Source organism: Sceloporus occidentalis, unplaced genomic scaffold (assembly GCF_023333645.1).
Source record: "Sceloporus occidentalis isolate IW3139 unplaced genomic scaffold, rSceOcc1.0.p SCAF_152, whole genome shotgun sequence".
Lineage (NCBI taxonomy): Eukaryota > Metazoa > Chordata > Lepidosauria > Squamata > Phrynosomatidae > Sceloporus > Sceloporus occidentalis.
In genome coordinates this window covers 214,615-233,405 of record NW_028317132.1, presented here as the reverse complement: position 1 = coordinate 233,405, position 18,791 = coordinate 214,615, and the positions used below count along the sequence as shown (strand labels likewise).

Genomic DNA, 18,791 nt, shown 5'->3' with positions numbered 1-18,791 from the left:
ATAAATGACTTTGCCGTCATTCACAGGATGGCATTAACAATAGATATGAGTTCACAGAGGGTCTATCCAGACTCTCTTGAGAACTCTCAAGCTCCTCCTGCAGGTTGAATGTAGGTACTGCATCCAACCATGCAAGGTCAATGGAGCCCAGCTCACTAATGAGAGTAAAAAAAAAAAAAAAAAATTATTGTTCAAAAATGTTTTTTAAAAAAATATGGTAACATGTAAAAAGCCCCACTGTCACCAAAAAAAAAAAAAAAATTAATAAGCAAGTCCTAAAATTCTTTATCTTTACAAAAATTCCAGCATGGAAAGAGTTAAAATATTGGCATTACAAATGCCCATAGGGTGTCTCGTATTAAAAAATGGATGAGTGGAAGGGGTAAATTGAATTGGCCGGGTTCAAAGATGTCCCAAATATGGGACATGGGGGCAGTAGGACCAGATGTCTAAATGGCATAAAAATACACACCTCACAAAGGCGGCCTTTTACCTCCCAAATAACCAACAAACCCATGCATGGGGTATCACTGCCCTCAGGAGATGTTGCTGAACACATATTGGGGTGTTGTTTGACACAGACATATACCAGGAGCGATACATTTATACCTGAACTACAACATGTGTGAAAAAAAATACAAAAAAAATGTACTACCATAAAGTTTCACAAAGGCTGGTGGTAAAATTAGTGCATGGAAAAGGTTAAAATACCAGCATTTCAAATACCTTGGGGTGTCTAGTTTTTAAAAATATATGATTTGATGGGGTAAATTGCATTGGCTGGCTTCAAAGATACCCGAAATGGCACATGGGGGGAAGAATTACAAGATTTGGAAAAAAAGGTTTTGAAATAGCAAAACGCTACCTGTACTTATTGCCCCATAACTTGCAGAAAAAAGCAAAAAAACATAAAAACATTGGATATTTCTAAACTCAGGACAAATAGTAGAATCTATTTAGCAGGTTTTTTCATTCGTTTTTGCAGATGAGTAAAAGTTTTTTGTTTAAAAAGTGAGAAAAAGTAATTTTTTAACAAAAAATCCACATATTTTATCATTTTTTTTATAGTAAATTAGATGATATGATAAAATGGTATCTAAAGAAAGCCCTGTTTGTCCTGAAAAAAACCCAATATATGATATGTATGGGAGCACGAAATGAGAAAGAAGAAAATCACAGCTAAACAGTAACACTGAAAAACGTTAAGAGCCATTGTCCCGCAATATACTACGAGTAATAACCCCTATTGTCCTTAAGGGGTTAAGTCCATGGCTGGTATTGACATCTCTAAATTCGGAGCACACTCCACTAGAGGTGCTATGTCTACCAAAATCTTACAAGCAGGAGGCTCCTTAAATGACATCCTTAAAGCAGCCGATTGGTCATCGGCTTCTACATTTAAATTGTTTTATTACCGTCCTCAACCTCATGTCTCTAGTGTTGTTTTATAGTTATACTTATGCTTTAAACCAGCATAATAGGAGCCTCCTGTCTGCCATAAAATTCCAGATTTTCCTAGTCTGGACGTCAGAAAATATAGATTTTATTAAAGACAGTAGGCGACTATTGAGACGGACAAATACTACTTCATCGTTACAAGTTCTCCAGTTTTCTCTTCAGGAATTGTTTCTTCTCATTGGTTATTCTACTAAGACATGTCCTCTCGCATCAAGAAAGAGGAGGAGCTGTAAGGTTCAACTACCACTATACCGGTCTACCAGACCTGATTGGCTAATGGACTATCTATGCATATAGCATGTTTGGTTACACCTACCTGTTCATTTTTTTCTCTAACTTGTATATTACCTTTGCTGCTGTTTGTCTATATTTTCTGATGTCCAGACTAAGAAAATCTGGAATTTTAACATAATATCTTCATAGGTATACAAAGGCCTTTTATCATCAGCAACCATCACATCCCCGAGTTCCAAAGGCATGTTGTGTGCTAATCCACAATTATGCTTATAATGCTAATTAATCATTAGAAGACCATTTTGCAATTCTGTTACATGTCCTTGTTTTCCATGCCAACAAAATGACACCCAAACTCTTATAGTATGCGTATATAATATATATATATATATATATATATATCCATACACTATATGACGAAAAGTATGTGGATCTCCGATTATCAAACCTAACATTGACATAACCCTTCGCTGGAACTAAGAGGTCTAGCTCAAAGCATGAAAAAATTACTATTATCCCTCCTCCACTTTACAGGCACTATGCATTACAATGAGTAGTATTCCCCTGGTATCCACCAAGCCCATATTCATCTGTGAGACTTCCAGATAAGTGTGTGTGATACATCAGAAAACATATTTCCTCTGCTCCAGAGTCCAGTGGCTGTGAGCTTTACACCATTCCAGCTGACCCTGCACATAATGATCTTTGGCTTGAGTGCAGCTGCTTGGCAATGAAAACCTATGTTATGTAATTCACAATTCTTAGTGTATGAGTTGATGTTACTTCCTTCAACTCTGTAGTGAGTAATGCTACAGAGGACAGGTGATTTTTATGTGTTACATACTTCAGCACTTGGTGACCCCACTCTCTGCATGGTGTGCAACTTCATGGTTGAGCTGTTCTTACTCCTGCTGTAGATGCCTATACTTGAAAAAAGAATCGAACTTACAGTGCACTGTAACACATCTAGCAGGGCAGAATCTTTGCAAACTAACTTGTGTCAAAGGTGGCATGCAATGTTTAAAGTCACTGAGTACTTTAGTATGACCCAATCTACTATTTAATGTATTGATTGTTATATATGATTGTTCTATAGTTGCTACCTGAAGCTGAATGTGACATCACTAAATCACACATAGGTAGTGAAGTAACAGACAATGTTTGCCCTAATTAAAGATAATAATCTGCGTCTTAGATTCTCAAATCTGGTTTCTGGTCTCACCAAGTTACGTATGTGCCTTTTAGAATGTATAATGAATGAGCAAGAAGAATTATATTCTTTTATTCTTTTATATTTTCACCTTATAATTTAATATGTTAAACTTCAAACCTTGTAAACTATGTTAGTGCCATCTATTATAGTAAGCAAAGATAAAAATCCTATATAATATTTCCACTTAAATCTTGAAAATGAACACAGCCAAACTTTTTGAAACCAATAAAATAAATAACCAACATTAAACCATAGCATCAACGAAATGTTCAAAAACCATCTGGTGGTCAAAGGGTTAAAGTGAGATAAGTGAGGTTTGATCAACTGTTTTTTTCGTTAGATCTACTCTAAAATAGGCAGAGTAACCCGTAGCCAGCCCCCCTCAACAAAAATGTTAGATCTAGTCTAATTACTGGTCCCCCCTCAACTGAAATTTTGAATTTTTTTAAAGGATTTTGGTAGATACTCGTTAGATCCGGTAAGATCAACTGTTTTTTTTCATTAGATCTATCACGCAGGAGGCGGTATTCACAATCCTATTTTGTGTGCGGGGTGGGTATACATACGGGCTGGCCCCCCCTCAACTGAAATTTTTTATTTTTTTTAATGGATTTTGGTAGATATTCGTTAGATCCGGTTAGATCAACTGTTTTTTTCATTAGATCTATCACGCTGGAGGCGGTATTCACAATCCTATTTTGTGTGCGGGGGATGAGAATACATACGGGTTGGCCCCCCCAACTGAAATTTCAGTTGAGGGGGGCAGCCCCCCCTCATTAAATATGCAATATCTCAGTAATTAGACTAGATCTAACAAAAAATACGGTCTGATCAAACCTGATCTAACGCTGAGCTATCATGATCAGTAACATTTTGTTGAAATTTTTGTTGAGGGGGGGCTGGCTACGGGTTAGCCTCCCCTGAAAAAGATTGTTAATATTGCCTATTTTAGAGTAGATAATAAAAAAAAACAGTTGATCAAACCTGATCTAACAAATGCAATAATCTTTTGTAAAAATGTCCCAAATGGGATATGGGCTCAGTAAACCAATTTCTGAAAATTCCAAATTTGAAAACTAAAATGCGCATGTTCCAGTCTTGCCCTCATAGCTACCTCCAAAAATGCATGAACCATGCATGTGAGGCCTTGTTGGAACCGTGTTGGTGAACACAATTTGGTGTTTTTTTCTGCAGTTGCACATATTTTATACAAAATATAATATGAAATCTAAAGCAACATTGCAATATATGCAAAAAAACCCCCACAAAAATATAAAAATACCTCAAAATTTGGCAGCAATTGGTGATCAAATCCCTGTTTGAAAAGTGTCAAATTTACCCTAGTTGTACACCTTGGCTTATCTACTGTTCATAAACATATAATTTTTGGAGGATAATCAGTATCTGTGACAACTATTGCAGTTATTTGCCTACCATGCCAAATTTGAAAAAAATTACATTTTAAAAACGTGATGCATGCCTTGCAATATTTGCCCTATACTGGTCAAAATAGATGAAAATCCTGGCTTTATTGGGTGGTTTCCAAATCAGGACAAGTTAATGAATATATTTTGGATTTTTTTTCCCATTGGTTCAATGTGTGTACAATTTGTATGTATACAAAACTGTTAAAAAATATGTTTTTCATTTTTTCCCCACCTTTTCACGTTTATTTCAAACAAAACAGTTTACTACCCAGCTTAATATGGTCCTACTTGTGCTGAAAAAAAACAATATATGATTTGTGTGGGTGCACTAATTGATAAGAGAGAAATTACAGTTGAAGAAAGACATAGCAAAAACACAAAAACGGCTCCGGTCTTTTAGCGCCACCTTAGTATCAAAATCCCGGTCCTGAAGGGGTTTAGCATGCACTGGATAGGTATAAGGCTATCCTACATATAAAAAAAGGCCAGGGACTAAGGAAAGTATTCAGAAATTAGGCAGACTTGATGGTCTCAATGGTTCTGCCGACACATTTTCTGTTTTTAATTTTCTATGTATGGGCAGACAGAAACATCCAGATATTAGGCACAGGATTAAATTGCACACGAGGTATATATATATTGTTTTTTCCAGAACAAGAAGGATGCAATTTTTTATCATATCTTATTTCCTAAAAAAAATTTTTTTAAAAAGCCCTTTTTCTCACTTTTATTGGAAAAATTGTTTACTCATCTATAAAAGCTAATGAAAAAAAACGTTTTTTCAAAAAAAAGTTATAGAGCAATAACAGTACAGTACAGTTATAAGTACAAATAGTGTTTTGATATTTTAAAAGTATTTTTCCTGGTCATCCTGCCCCATGTGCTACCTTTGAAGCTAGTCAGTTCAATTTACTTCCATCAAACCATATATTTTTGAAAACTAGACACCCATTTAAAATGCTGGTATTTTAACCCTTTCCGTGTACGAATACTGTAGAGACCCTCTTGGAAACTTGTTTATTTTTTTAAAGGGTGCTGCCATCTCGTGCAAGGCAAAATCTCTCACAGTGGGGCCTCCGGAGTGGTCACAGTGCGTCCTAGGGTGTTTTTCAGTGTCACTGAGTACCTAACTATCGAGGCATTTTAGTGACACCATTGAAGCCTAGGAGGCGATCATCAGCTTTTTTCAATTGGGCGTCCTGCTTCATATTCCACACAGGGCCCCTGGTGTTGCTGAAAGCCTCAACATCAAGACATTACAGCAACAACGTTTAAGCGAAGAAAGCGATCTTAGATTGCTTTATAAGCTTATTTAATGCCATGCCTTTCCAGGCATGTCATTGGTCTTTAACTGCGTGACGTGGTCGTTTTTGCGTGACATGCCCACGTGACTACGTCATTGCTCTTGAAAGGGGTTAAATAATGAATTCCCCAGAGTAAGACATTGTGACAGAGACCCATACTCGGACTGAGTAGCTCCACTGTCTTTCTTTCTTGCCATGAATACTCAGTTGCTCCTTCGTAATTCTCCCCCTCAAGCACTAGTTGTGACTTAGTGTAGGGGTAAAACACGACTGCGTTGATTGAAGATAGCACAGATATTTATACACAAGACCTGATAGGATTAGGGGTATAATCTCATCAACCAGCAGACAGCACAGCGCCGCCATACAGTTCTATGACAATGCCCAGCTGAAAAAGAGTCACTATTTTGGGGTGATCCCGAGGGAGCGGCATCAATCCTGGAGTACCAATGGAGAGCTCAGCATCTGAAACTTTCCGTGGAATAGTCCCCACGGTAGCCAGGTCAGAGATCTGCTGCTGGGTAAACCCTGGTCCTAAAGATTTTTAATAAAACCAGGGTTCCCAAATGAAATCTGAAATCACCACTGAATGTCGCCCACCAAGAGCTTAATGTAACCTCAAAAGAACAACGTGGTGGAACAAAGGGTGTAGCAATGGGGTGTAGAGCCCCCATAGCCGACTAGTTCATGGATTAGTCTGGTTAGGACAGACCAGATAGGGTTTCCCGTTCACTCTGTGCCCCCCAATAAGCACAGCACTGTGTCCTCAGTCTCAGGGGGTTACCATGACCAGCATGATAGAGGGGCTGCAGCGCTAGGAAGTTGTGAGGCACTGGCAAATGATAGACACATGCAGCCCCTTGGTACACGAATGAATTTCCTCAATATTTGGAAAAACAAATGAATTGATCCCCAAGAGTAAGAAAGGAGATAGAGAAAAATCACTGAAATCTCACTCAATTTGAATATTAAGTGCTGGGTAGGTTTCAAGAAAGCCATCCAGCGATGGTGGTGGAGTAGAAGCTCCCTCAGCTGCTGGCTTGCATTGTCAGTTTGTCACCTGTCAGGTGGAATGGCTGCCCTTACCACCAGGAGTGATATATGTGCCGTGCAATGCAAACCCACAAAGGCCCCATCTTTAACTACTTTCACAATGTTTGCTGCCCAGTCAGTCACCACCATTGCCATTTTTACTGCCAAAATGCGAGATGATGTGTTTGTGCTGCTTATCTATAACATCAGCATGGAGCAAAAAAGATATATAGCCCTGATACAATTCTGCCCCAGTTCCACCTACAGCACCTACAGTGATACTGTCCCAAATACCGTATTGGCTTGATTATAGGGTGCATCTGATTATAGGCCGCACCCTTAAAGTTTGGTGCTATTTTAAAGAAAAAAAATATTTTTAAAGAAAAACGGAATGGTCTAATATTTTAATAAACAGGAATACATGCCACTCTGCCCCCCCAGATATGTCACTCGGCTCCCCCAGATATGCCACTCTGCTCTCCCCCCCAACTTGCCAATGCATCCCCAGACTCCCTAGTGTCTAGCAGGGGCAGCTGGTGGACATCTGCACAATGCGCATAGACAACCTCTGCTGCCGCTCACCACTTCCGCCGGGGCTTCTATGCCAGCGCTCCATCATAGAAACCCCGGCAGCAGTTCTGGCAAAAGCAGAGTTTGTCTGTGCGTATTGCACAGACGTTCACCAGCTGCCAGAGAGAAGGATACAGGTCCCTTGCAGCGCTGCGGGATGCTCATCTCTGGCAGCCGGTGAACATCAACCTCGGCTGTTGCTGGCCGGGACGGTGCTGGGGCTTCTATGTTGGAGCACTGGAAGGTCATGTCATGCCGGTGCTCCGTTATAGAAGCCCCGGCAGAAGTGCCGCCAGCATTCACCGGCTGCCAGAGAGAAGGATCCTGGTCCCCTGCAGCACTGCGGGGATCTGTATCCTAAACCTACTGCTCGCTCGTAGCAAGGTTAAACAGCCGAAATGGCATGTCCCGGGTGTTGGGCGGTACGAATTGTGCATCCCTGCGCTAAACCCTGATTATAGGCTGCACCCCTAAGCGCAGACTATGAATGGGCTTTTATGGTATTTGGGCAGCCATCAGTGTGCCGTCATTTAAAGAAAGACATGCTGTGCAGTAGTGGCGCTCCACATGTCAGAGGGGAAGTGGGTGGTTTGTTTAGCTGCCTTGGACAGCTCATCCTCTAATGAGACACAAGACAGGGGAGGCAGTAGTGGGGATCGAGGGCCTCTTGCAGGAGACTGAAGTGCTCCTCCTCAATCAGGGTGAAGTAAACACCCCGAGAATGATAACCTGACCAGGCAGTTGTGTCAGTCTATTTGACTGCTGCTTTGACATGCCTGTGACGGGAATGACCTGTACCCCGACAGGGTGCACCTGCCAGATATTGCTTCCTTCTGCCCATAGTCACCAGGAATACAACACTTGGATCATCAGGTGGAAATAGCGTTGACGACTGCAGGAAATGCAGCCTCTCAGGAACCTCAGTGGCACTGTAACATAGAAATATAGTGTTTTACTGTCCTGAAAAGGACAGCACAGAGGTTTACAGGAGAAAGAACTCGTATTGAGGTAAAACAGGAACTGCTTTATTTGAACCAAATACAGAATTATATATACAAGTAAGAAAAGGGGCAAGACAGATATCATAGGATCTAAATACCATGTCAGGAAGGAAGTAATTAGACTACATGCTGCAACACAATATCCGGTAAAGGACAGAATAACATGAGACATAAATAATTACATTAATTGGGGATGTAGACATAGAATGATGATAGACATATAATTGAATTGAAATAGACAATGGCTAGGACACAGAGCTAACAGGGGCTAACAGGATTTGGTAATTATATACACAGCAGTAGGGGGTACAAGTTAATCAAATACACATATATCCTGATATTACAAAAGACAGTGAATGGCAGGAAATAACCAACACCTAGCACATTAATACACATTTCTTCACAACACACATAATCAGCCTACTTCTTACACCAAGATGTCCAGGTGGCATTTACAGTTCTGAGTCTCTGAGTGGAAAATGTGGTAAAACACGTAACAGGGGAATATCAATAGAAAGGGGGTCCCTGTACCCACTTCCCCAAGAACAGAACCCCTTCTAATGTCAGGGCCCATTGTCAGCAGGCTATCCGTCAGTCCCCTGCAAAAGCCCCAGTGACGAACGGTTCTGTCACAATTGAATGACAGAACCGCAGCTTCTGCTGCTGTTGGTGGCTGTTGTGTGTTTGCTATTGGCACCAATGCTGCCAGTTCCACTCTGTATGTAGGTGTTGGTTCATACCAGAATAGGTGAGATGTCCCATCTGCTCTGTTAGTTTGTTATTTACATTATGTTCCGTTTCTGTGTTTTTTCCATTTCAGTCTTATGAGTATAATCAGTAACTTTTCCCAAGTGGGATTGTTGCCAGACTATGTTTAACCCTTGAGGTTACAGAAACCCCTTGTTACCTGCCTGGCGCCTGACTGGGCAATGGCTGGCGAACTTTGGATGTGGACACCCATTACCCTATCACGCCGCTATTTTGCAGCTATATTGCGCTTGATAAGGCACAATCAGAGGTGGTTCTGGAGCAGGAGCTGAAAAGGGAAACCTGATTTTAATACACATCTTCAGGACTGGGAACTCCCAGTCACAGCTCTGGAACCTGAGCCTGATTATTTTGCAGACTATTCCTGGGGACCTTTCAAGTCACTTTTTGAATCATAACATCCTGGGTCCTTGAGCTCTCCATTGATACTCCGAGATCCCCACCACTCCCTTAGGAGTGGGAATTTATGGGCTGAAACATGATACTATATAAGAGTAAATACTACTTACCTTTGGATAAATTGACAACTATGATAACTATTGATTACTTCTTTTTTTTTGTTAAAGAAAATCAGGTGTAACATATTGAGATCTGAGCTGAGTAGTTAAATTAGGATCTCGGTTGATTCCATCTCGTTGTGGAAATTGTATATTTATACATAACTGTGAATATTTACATGCTGAACTTTGATACTATATAAGAGTAAATACTAACTACCTTGGGACAGATTGATAACTGTGCACATTTGAGCATAACCCTAATGTATAGACAGAACCGTTATGATATTAATAATTAATCAATACGAATCAAGAGAATCTTAGAATCGCTATATGTGTGGGTTTTTTTTATGTAGAATGAATGTTTTTTAAAATAAGAAAATGGTATCGTTAGGGATCTCAGGGAATATACAAATATGGGTACTTCCTTAAAATTAGTGTCAATGAATGTGAAAGGGCTAAATACTCAGCAGAAAAGAAATTATTTGAAAGATATGCTTCTCCAAAAAAAGTGGATATTGCTTTAATTCAAGAAACTCACTGGATAATAAATCCACACAGAATATGGAAATATAGAACTTTCCCAGGAATATTTTATTCAAATCTAGATGGGACTACTAAAAAAAGAGGGGTTGCAATTATAATCTCCAATAAAGTAAAATTTGAATTTATTTTACACGAAGATGATCTTCAGGGCAGATCACAAATCTTGATCTGTAAAATTAACGATATAATATATACATTAGTTAACATCTATGCACCTAATATTAATCCTTCCAGATATACGAAAAAACTTTATAATAGAGTACAACAGTTAAAAAAAGGTATACTTTATATGGGAGGGGATTTTAATTGCATTATTGACCCTGATAAAAGTGTACCCTCTACTATTGACTAACTATATAAAAGATTTAGATTATGTAAATGGAGATTTTCAAATATAATATATATATCAGACCTGCATGATACAGGAACATTTTTAATTTGGTCTCTTCTAAAAGAGAAATGGGACTTACCTAGTTCTGAAATATATAATTTTATAAGAATAAAACACTTCTTACAATTGGTGGGAGTTATGAGATCCCAAAGAGTGGAGGAATTTCTTAATAAACACTATAAATCAAGATTAATCCATAAAATAAAAGTATTGAAAGATAGTTTGATAATAGAAGAACCTCTACCGAATAAAGAACAATGGGAAAAAGATACTGGAGTAAGCTATCCAAAGGAAGAATGGTTACAGGCATAGAATGAAATGAAGAATTACCGTATTTGCTCGATTATAAGACAACCCTAATTATAAGACGACCCCCCAAAATCTGAATATTAATTTAGGAAAAAAAGAAAAAGCCTGAATATAAGACGACCCTAAAGGAAAAAAGTTTTACCAGTAAATGTTAATTCATGTAAACTATTTTTTTTAAATAAAAGCTATGATTGAGAAAAATATTTTTTTGTTTTTATTTCCTTGTATTTTCATACCTGTCCCCAAGTTACGCACATCTGCCCCCAGGCTTGCCACACCAATATGGCACTGTGGCCCATGATATGCCTTTTAACCCTCTATATGCCACTGTGCCCCATGGTATGCCTTTTGACCCCCTATGTGCCACTCTGCCTCCAGAAATGCCTTATACCCCTATATCCCATTCTGGCATTTAGGGGGTTAAAATGCATATTATGGTGCACCGGTGCGGGGAACTCTGATCTCTGACAGTCGGGGAAGGTATTCGCGACGGACGCAGACAACCCCCGCTGCTAGCCACACCTCCTTCCGGCTGCAGCGGACGTTGTCTACGCGGATCGCGTAGACCTCAACCCGCTGCCCCGGCAATACAGCAGGAAGCACCGGTAAGTGTGTGTGTGTGTGGGGGGGGGGGGGGAGACAGGAGGATCCAGTTCCCCTGCAGCGGTGCGGGGGATCTGGATCTTAGTCTCATAATCAGACCTCTATTTGAAGTCTGATTAGAAGACGACCCCGATTAGAAGACGAGGGGTATTTTTCAGAGCATTTGCTCTGAAAACAACCTCGTCTTATAATCGAGCAAATACGGTATTCACATTGTCTGGGTTTGCATGAACTACACTATAAAATTACACATAGATGGTACAGAACACCAGATTTCAAAATACAACAAAAATGTATCTAGTCACTGCTGGAGATGTGAAAAGGAAGAAAGTACTATTTACCACATGTGGTGGGAGTGTGACGAGGTAGGGAAAATAATAGCCACTCTTTTATTAATAAAGTTATTAATGATATACTGAAATGTAAACTTGATCACCTCAAATATTTATCTTTCATATGGGGCTTTCTAAGTTTAATAAAGTACACACACACACACACACACACACATATATATATATATATCTACACATACTAACATACGCCTGTCCATACATACACATTTATACACTGCCCTCACCACACACCACTGCCTTTACACACACACACACCAGCTTACAAACACACAAATACCTACACTGACCTTATACACATATATACACATACACTGCACTTACACCCCTTTCTCCCCATCTCTTACCTTTTTCATCTTCTATCTTCCATCCAGTTTTGGGAGCGTGAGGTCTGTCATTTCAGACCTCTGCTTTACTGCTCCCTCATCACTAAGCGTCGGCAATATTATGTCATCCCCGTGCTCGGCATCAATAGCCGGCGCGTAGCTTAGGGAGCACGGAAGCCAGGGTCTGAAGTGCCAGACCTCGAGCTCCCTAATGTTGGGCTAGTTAGAGGGAGGTTGTGATCTCCCCAACCAGACCTGCTCATCGGGCGCCCACTGATCAGGGCTAGTTGGGGAGATCACGATCTTGCACCTAACTCGGCGGGGCCCTGAAGACCGGCCCAGGGGAGGCGGCTTCCCCGCTCGCTCCTCCCCTAGAGATACGTGGCTTCGTGAGGAATCGTGATTCTCCGGCTCGGTAAATTTCAGTACCCGGCGTATAAGACGACCCCCGACTTTTGAGAAGATTTTCATGGGTTAAAAAGTCGTCTTATACGCCGGAAAATACGGTAAGTTAAATTCCATATTGATTAAAATCATAATAGGAATCAGGTTATAAGGAGCATATAGCTAAAATAAGGAAACTTTTATAAACATAATGTACTAAGTTTTATGTATTGTACACTATGTATGTCTTATTTATGTATTTATGTAATTTTGTATGTATTTATACATAATAACAAAACAAAAAAAAAAAAGAACTGTATGGAGGCGCCGGGCAGTCTGGAAATTTACAAGATTATACTCCTTATCTGATTGTGGTTGTAAATAAATACTTGTATTGTTTTCAATAACGTGAGTTCTGTTTTACCAGTACACTAAGTCTCGACTAGTGCTTGGGGGAATGTTTACAGAGGGTTAACCCTTCAGCAACTGAGCATTAACTGCAAGAACTATTTCTACGGTGGAGCTCTGTCACAATGTCCTAACATCTTAATCTGGGTTACTACTTTATGATACAACATGCACCTTGCAGTGTGACTATCTCCCATGTTTTACTACAGCGTTTCCCACCTGGCTAGGCAGCAGGGGTAATAGTGTCCTTCTTTCATCATGATAGTATTAGTGATGGTTGCCATATTTGCTTTGAGGAGTGCTGGCATTGCTTGAAGTAGTGGTAACACCAGTGGTAATTGTGAAGGCACTCATAGTTGTTTTCAGTTTGGAACTGCTGCTGCATGCGGCTCATGTTTGTTCTGACTCTGAGCAAGAAGGCTTCAACATACTTGGGGCTGGTATACCAGGGGTCACCTGATTATTTTTAATACATGCCTGCTGCCAGTTCTGCATTTCCAAATTCTTTGTAAGGGAAAAAATCTGTATAATCCTAGAACTCAATGCCTAATTTTGTCACCAGTATTTCAGTGAAAATAATTGTTTTGCTGGTAGCATAAATATGCAACTGTCTTAAAACACTCTACTCAGGAACAGTATTTTCAACAACTCAAACTCTGTGCAAAAGCACAGTCAAATTTTTAATTTTTGTCACCAATATTCATCAATCAATGTAATGATTATTTTGGGCAGAAAGGATGGGCCCAATTCTCATTATCTGCGTCATTTTCTATGTTTGTGTTGTCCAAAAACTAGGGGTTTTGCTGGTAGTGTAAATGTTGAACTATCCCCTTTAGTCCCATATAGACATACCAGTACGTCCATAAAACACATCTAAAGAAACCCCCATGGACCTACAGGTACGTCCTGACCTTCTTGCAGCAGCAGGGACACAGCCTGGACTCCCCCCTGTCAGCAGAAGCCAGCATTGTTGGCTTTCTGCTGCCCGATCTCATGTAACAGGTTGCGGCGCGAACGCAGGAAAACTGTTACATTTTTAAATGCCCGATTGCGCGATTAGGCATTTCCTTCAGGGTCGCATCACTGCTGACGCCACCCGGAAAGGTCTTAGGAGGACAGGATATCCCCTGCAGGGTCTGTCCAGACCCTGTTGGGATATCTGATCGCTCCGATGAGACACAGATCACAAGTCTGTGGGGACTTGCATAGAGATCACAGTGTGATAGGTGCAGGGTAGTGATGGAAGTTCGGATCATTAAAGTGAATCCGGATCTTCGGATCACTCAGTGTGCCTGCACGGAGTTACTGTTTTCCAGTAACTCCGTGCAGGCACACTAACGATTGGCCCCGCCCCTTTCATTATGAATCCTCCCCCCTGCCTCCAGTGATGTCAATAAAGGCAGAGAGTCGTTCAAAGATTCGGATCTTACAGGGATCCGAATCTTACATTAATAATCACTGCCCCCAGGATTTACATTCCCCTTTACCTGCAACTGCACCTTAAGCTAACTTTATTAAATTAATTAAATTAACCCTCACCATTAAATTAACCCTAAACACCCCATCAACCATGACTGCCCCCAAAATTAACCCTTAACACCCCATCAACCATGACTGCCCCTAAAATTAACCCCTAACACCCCATTAACCATAACTGCCCCCAAATTAACCCCAAACACCCCATTAAGCATAACTGCCCCCAAATTAACCCTAAACACCCCATTAAGCATAACTGGCCCAAATTAACCCTAAACACCTCATTAAGCATAAATGCCCCTAAATTAACACTAAAGACCCCATTAAGCATAACTGCCCCCAAATTAACCCTAAACACCTCATTAAGCATAACTGCCCCTAAATTAACACTAAAGACCCCATTAAGCATAACTGCCCCTAAATTATCCCTAAACACCCCATTAAGCATAACTTCCCCTAAATTAACACTAAAGACCCCATCAACCATACCAATTTATTAGGTAATTTATCTGGAGTACATGCAATTAATTTAGGGGCAGTTATGGTTAATGGAGTATTTAGGGTTAATTTCAGGGGCCGTTATGGTTAATGGGGTCTTTAGGGTTAATTTCAGGGGCCGTTATGGTTAATGGGATCTTTACGGTTAATTTCAGGGGCAGTTATGGTTGATGGGGTATAAGGGTTAATTTTATGCTGTTGACTGAGGGTTAATTTAATTAATTTAATAAAGTTAACTGTAGGTGCAGTTATAGGTAAAGGGGGGCAAACTCAGGGGAATCTAAATCCTGGGGACAGTGTGAACATTATTAATGTATTTATTTATAAAAGTATGGTATCAGTAATATTCTCTGAATGATTCGAATCTCTGTAAGATTCGGATCCTTGTAAGATCCGGATCCCTGTAAGATTCGAATCATTCGACTCTTCGGATCATTCGACTCTTCGGATCATTCGACTCTTTGAACGACTCTCTGACTCTATGAGTCATCGTTCCTGTGTGAATTAATGAGCTGTAACCTGACCCCAGAGTCTGTGTCTGAGTGCTCTGCAGATGACTCGCAGCTCTAGGATCAGGTTACAGCTGCATGATTCACAGACTGAACCGCTACAAATGAATCGTTCAGTCTAGTGAACCGATTCATCCGGATCACTAAAAAGAACCGGATCAAATGAACGATTCGTTCATGATCCGGACATCACTAGTGCAGGGGGATCGCCATGTTTCTCACTCTTCTCCCATGCTGAAAAACTAATCAGCAAAAAAATAATATTTAGTGATAAAAATAAATGAAAAGAAAAAAAATCACTAAAATAATACAATAAATAATAATAATAGTAAAAAAACAAAGTCAAAATTCTGACATCACTGGCATTAATAACATGTTCAAAATGTTCCTAAGAGGACCTCTAACCATACTGCACTGATAACAGCGCATTTAAAAAAAAAATAAATGCAAAAAATAAAAAAATATATAAAAATAATAATAATAATAAAAAAGAAAAAACCCTTACATCCCATTGCCCTAACACATCTAAGAAGGGTAGCGGCTAGTTCCTACCCAATAGAAGGACTCTGGTGATGTCAGCAGGCCATGTGACTGTTTGGTCACATGGTACAAAGAACTACAGGAAAAAGAAGAAGCAGCAACGCGGGACGTGCAAATGGGCTGTGCTGGGCTGCTGTTTCTTTTTCAGTAACATGGGATGTGAGGATGAAGCTTTAACAGAACTCCTGAAAATACAGAATATTATGGAGGCAAAAGAAAACTTGAATCTGTGAAATAATTCACAGTGAGCCTCTCTCTCTTTCTCTCTCTGTCTCTGTGCCAGTGGTTGTGTCTCTCTGTCTGTGCCAGTGATTGTGTCTCTCTCTGTGCCAGTGGTTGTGTCTCTGTCTCTGTGCCTGTGATTGTGTCTCTGTCTCTGTGCCTGTGATTGTGTCTCTGTCTCTGTGCCAATGAGTGTGTCTCTCTGTGCCAGTGATTGTGTGTCTCTCTCTGCCAGTGATTGTGTGTCTCTCTCTGTGCCAGTGATTGTGTGTCTCTCTCTGTGCCAGTGATTGTGTCTCTCTCTGTGCCAGTGATTGTGTCTCTGTCTCTGTGCCAGTGTTTGTGTCTCTCTCTGTGCCAGTGTTTGTGTGTCTCTCTCTGTGCCAGTGATTGTGTGTCTCTCTCTGTGCCAGTGATTGTGTCTCTCTCTGTGCCAGTGATTGTGTCTCTGTCTCTGTGCCAGTGTTTGTGTCTCTCTCTGTGGCAGTGATTGTGTGTCTCTCTCTGTGCCAGTGATTGTGTCTCTCTCTGTGCCAGTGGTTGTGTGTCTCTCTCTCTGTGTCAGTGAGTGTCACTCTCTCTCTGTGCCAGTGAATGTCTCTGTCTGCCTCTGTGCCAGTGAATGTGTGTGTCTCTCTCTCTGTGCCAGTGTGTGTCTCTCTCTCTGTGTCAGTGAGTGCAGCGTGTCAGCGTGTGTGTCTCTCTGTGTCAGCGTGTGTGTCTCTGTGTCAGCGTGTGTGTGTGTCTCTCTCTCTGTGTCAGTGTGTGTGTCTCTGTGCCAGTGAGTGTCTCTCTCTCTCTGTGCCAGTGAGTCTCTCTCTCTCTCTGTGCCAGTGAGTCTCTCTCTCTCTCTCTGTGCCAGTGAGTGTGTCTCGCTGTCTCTCTCTGTGCCAGTGAGTGTGTCTCGCTTTGTCGCTCTCTGTTCCAGTAAGTGCGTCTCTTGCGCCTCCGCTCAACTCTCCTGCACATCATTTTTTAGTGAATAGACTCATTTGTTATAGACTAAATGCCATGTCTGTAATTGAGACCTTCACAATGTATATGAGAATGTGATAAAATAAAGCAACAGCTGTATAAGTTTCAAAATAATAGTAATAATAATAATATATGTTCACGAATAATTAAATGAACATAACGCATGTAAGATATCTGGAATTGCAATAAAAATCAGTTTTTTGGGGTTTTTTTTGTTTTTTTTTCTTTAACTAGATGTTTATACTGTTTTCTTCTTCTACAGTCTATCTCAACCACTCACAAAACATTAACTTTTTAGTGACATGGGTAGATTAATAGATTACGTCCTCATGGTGGCAGCTTTTTGGAATAGGAGCCAGGCATAAGCTGTTGCCCACGGAGTATTGTGCAGCGGACAAGTGCAAAGGTAGTGGGAACAGCTCAGCTGTGTGTGTCGGACTGCCATACACAAGGGAGAATATCCAAGAAAGGCTCCATTGGTTGTGTCTTTCTCCTGCTCAGGTGATTAGGGACCACACAGGGTTAAGGTGTGAATCCAGGACAGATGGAAGACAATTGGAGTCATAAAAAGGACACGTCGGTACCCACTAACACAACAATTATTATTAGGAATATCTATGGGTATGTTATGAAACCGCGTTAGATTAAATAAAATCTAATAGACAATGTTTCTGCCTTTTTGTTTCTTGCCTTTTTGACCATGCCAAGACCATGGAAACAAGATTTCTCACTATGAACTGTCTAGTTCCTATTCCTGTAAGGGACCTGTGTGATCTGGAGGTATGAAAGTCCTTTAGCTGGATAGAAACTAGATTTTTCACTATGAAGCTTCTAGTTCCTATCCCTGTAAGGGACCTGCGTGAGCTAGAGATATGAGTCCCTTTGCAGTATGAGAACTAGGGATTGTTATCCTTGTAAAGGACCATTGTTACTTGATGGTATAAAAGTCCTTTAGGTGGATGGAAACTAGATTTCTCACTATGAACCGTCTAGTTCCTATCTCTGTAAGGGACCTGTGTGAGCTGGAGATATGAGTCCCTTTGCAGTATAAGAACTAGATATTGTATCCTTGTAAAGGACCATTGTTAGCTGAAGGTATAAAAGTCCTTTAGCTGGATGGAAACTAGATTTCTCACTATGAACCGTCTAGTTCCTATCCCTGTAAGGGACCTGCGTGAGCTGGAGATATGAGTGCCTTTGCAGTATAAGAACTAGGGATTGTTATCCTTGTAAAGGACCATTGTTACTTGATGGTATAAAAGTCCTTTAGGTGGATGGAAACTAGATTTCTCACTATGAACCGTCTACTTCCTATTCCTGTAAGGGACCTGTGTGAGCTGGAGTGATAAGGGTCCTTAAGCTGGATGGTAACTACATTTCTCACCATGAACCATCTAGTTCCTATCCGTTAACAGGACCTGGCCACGATGGAGCAAAAGGTCCTTTACAGGGATAGAAACTAGCTCTCTTTACATGAGATGGATAGTTCCTATCCCTGTACAGGACCTGACCACTAGGGGGCAAAAGGTAATTTTGCTGGATAGAAAATAGCTCACACACACTGAGCAAGCTATTTCCTATACCTGTAAAGGACATGGTCCTTCTACCGGATAGGAACTAGTCGCAACCATCTAAGAAGTATAACCGTCCTGTCCCCATTCACAACCTCCAAACCCATTAAGCCATAAGTATAAAAAATACTACCCTATAGGGTACTATATATAAGGGATGGATATGGAGATGCACGAAA

At 40.6% G+C, this 18,791-nt stretch overlaps 1 protein-coding gene across 2 annotated transcripts in view; it reads right to left on the bottom strand.

Annotated features, from left to right (window-relative positions):
• LOC149280583 (pituitary homeobox 3) overlaps positions 1-18,791 on the bottom strand; it is a 39,435-nt gene that overhangs the window by 7,828 nt on the left and 12,816 nt on the right. The window lies entirely within an intron of this gene.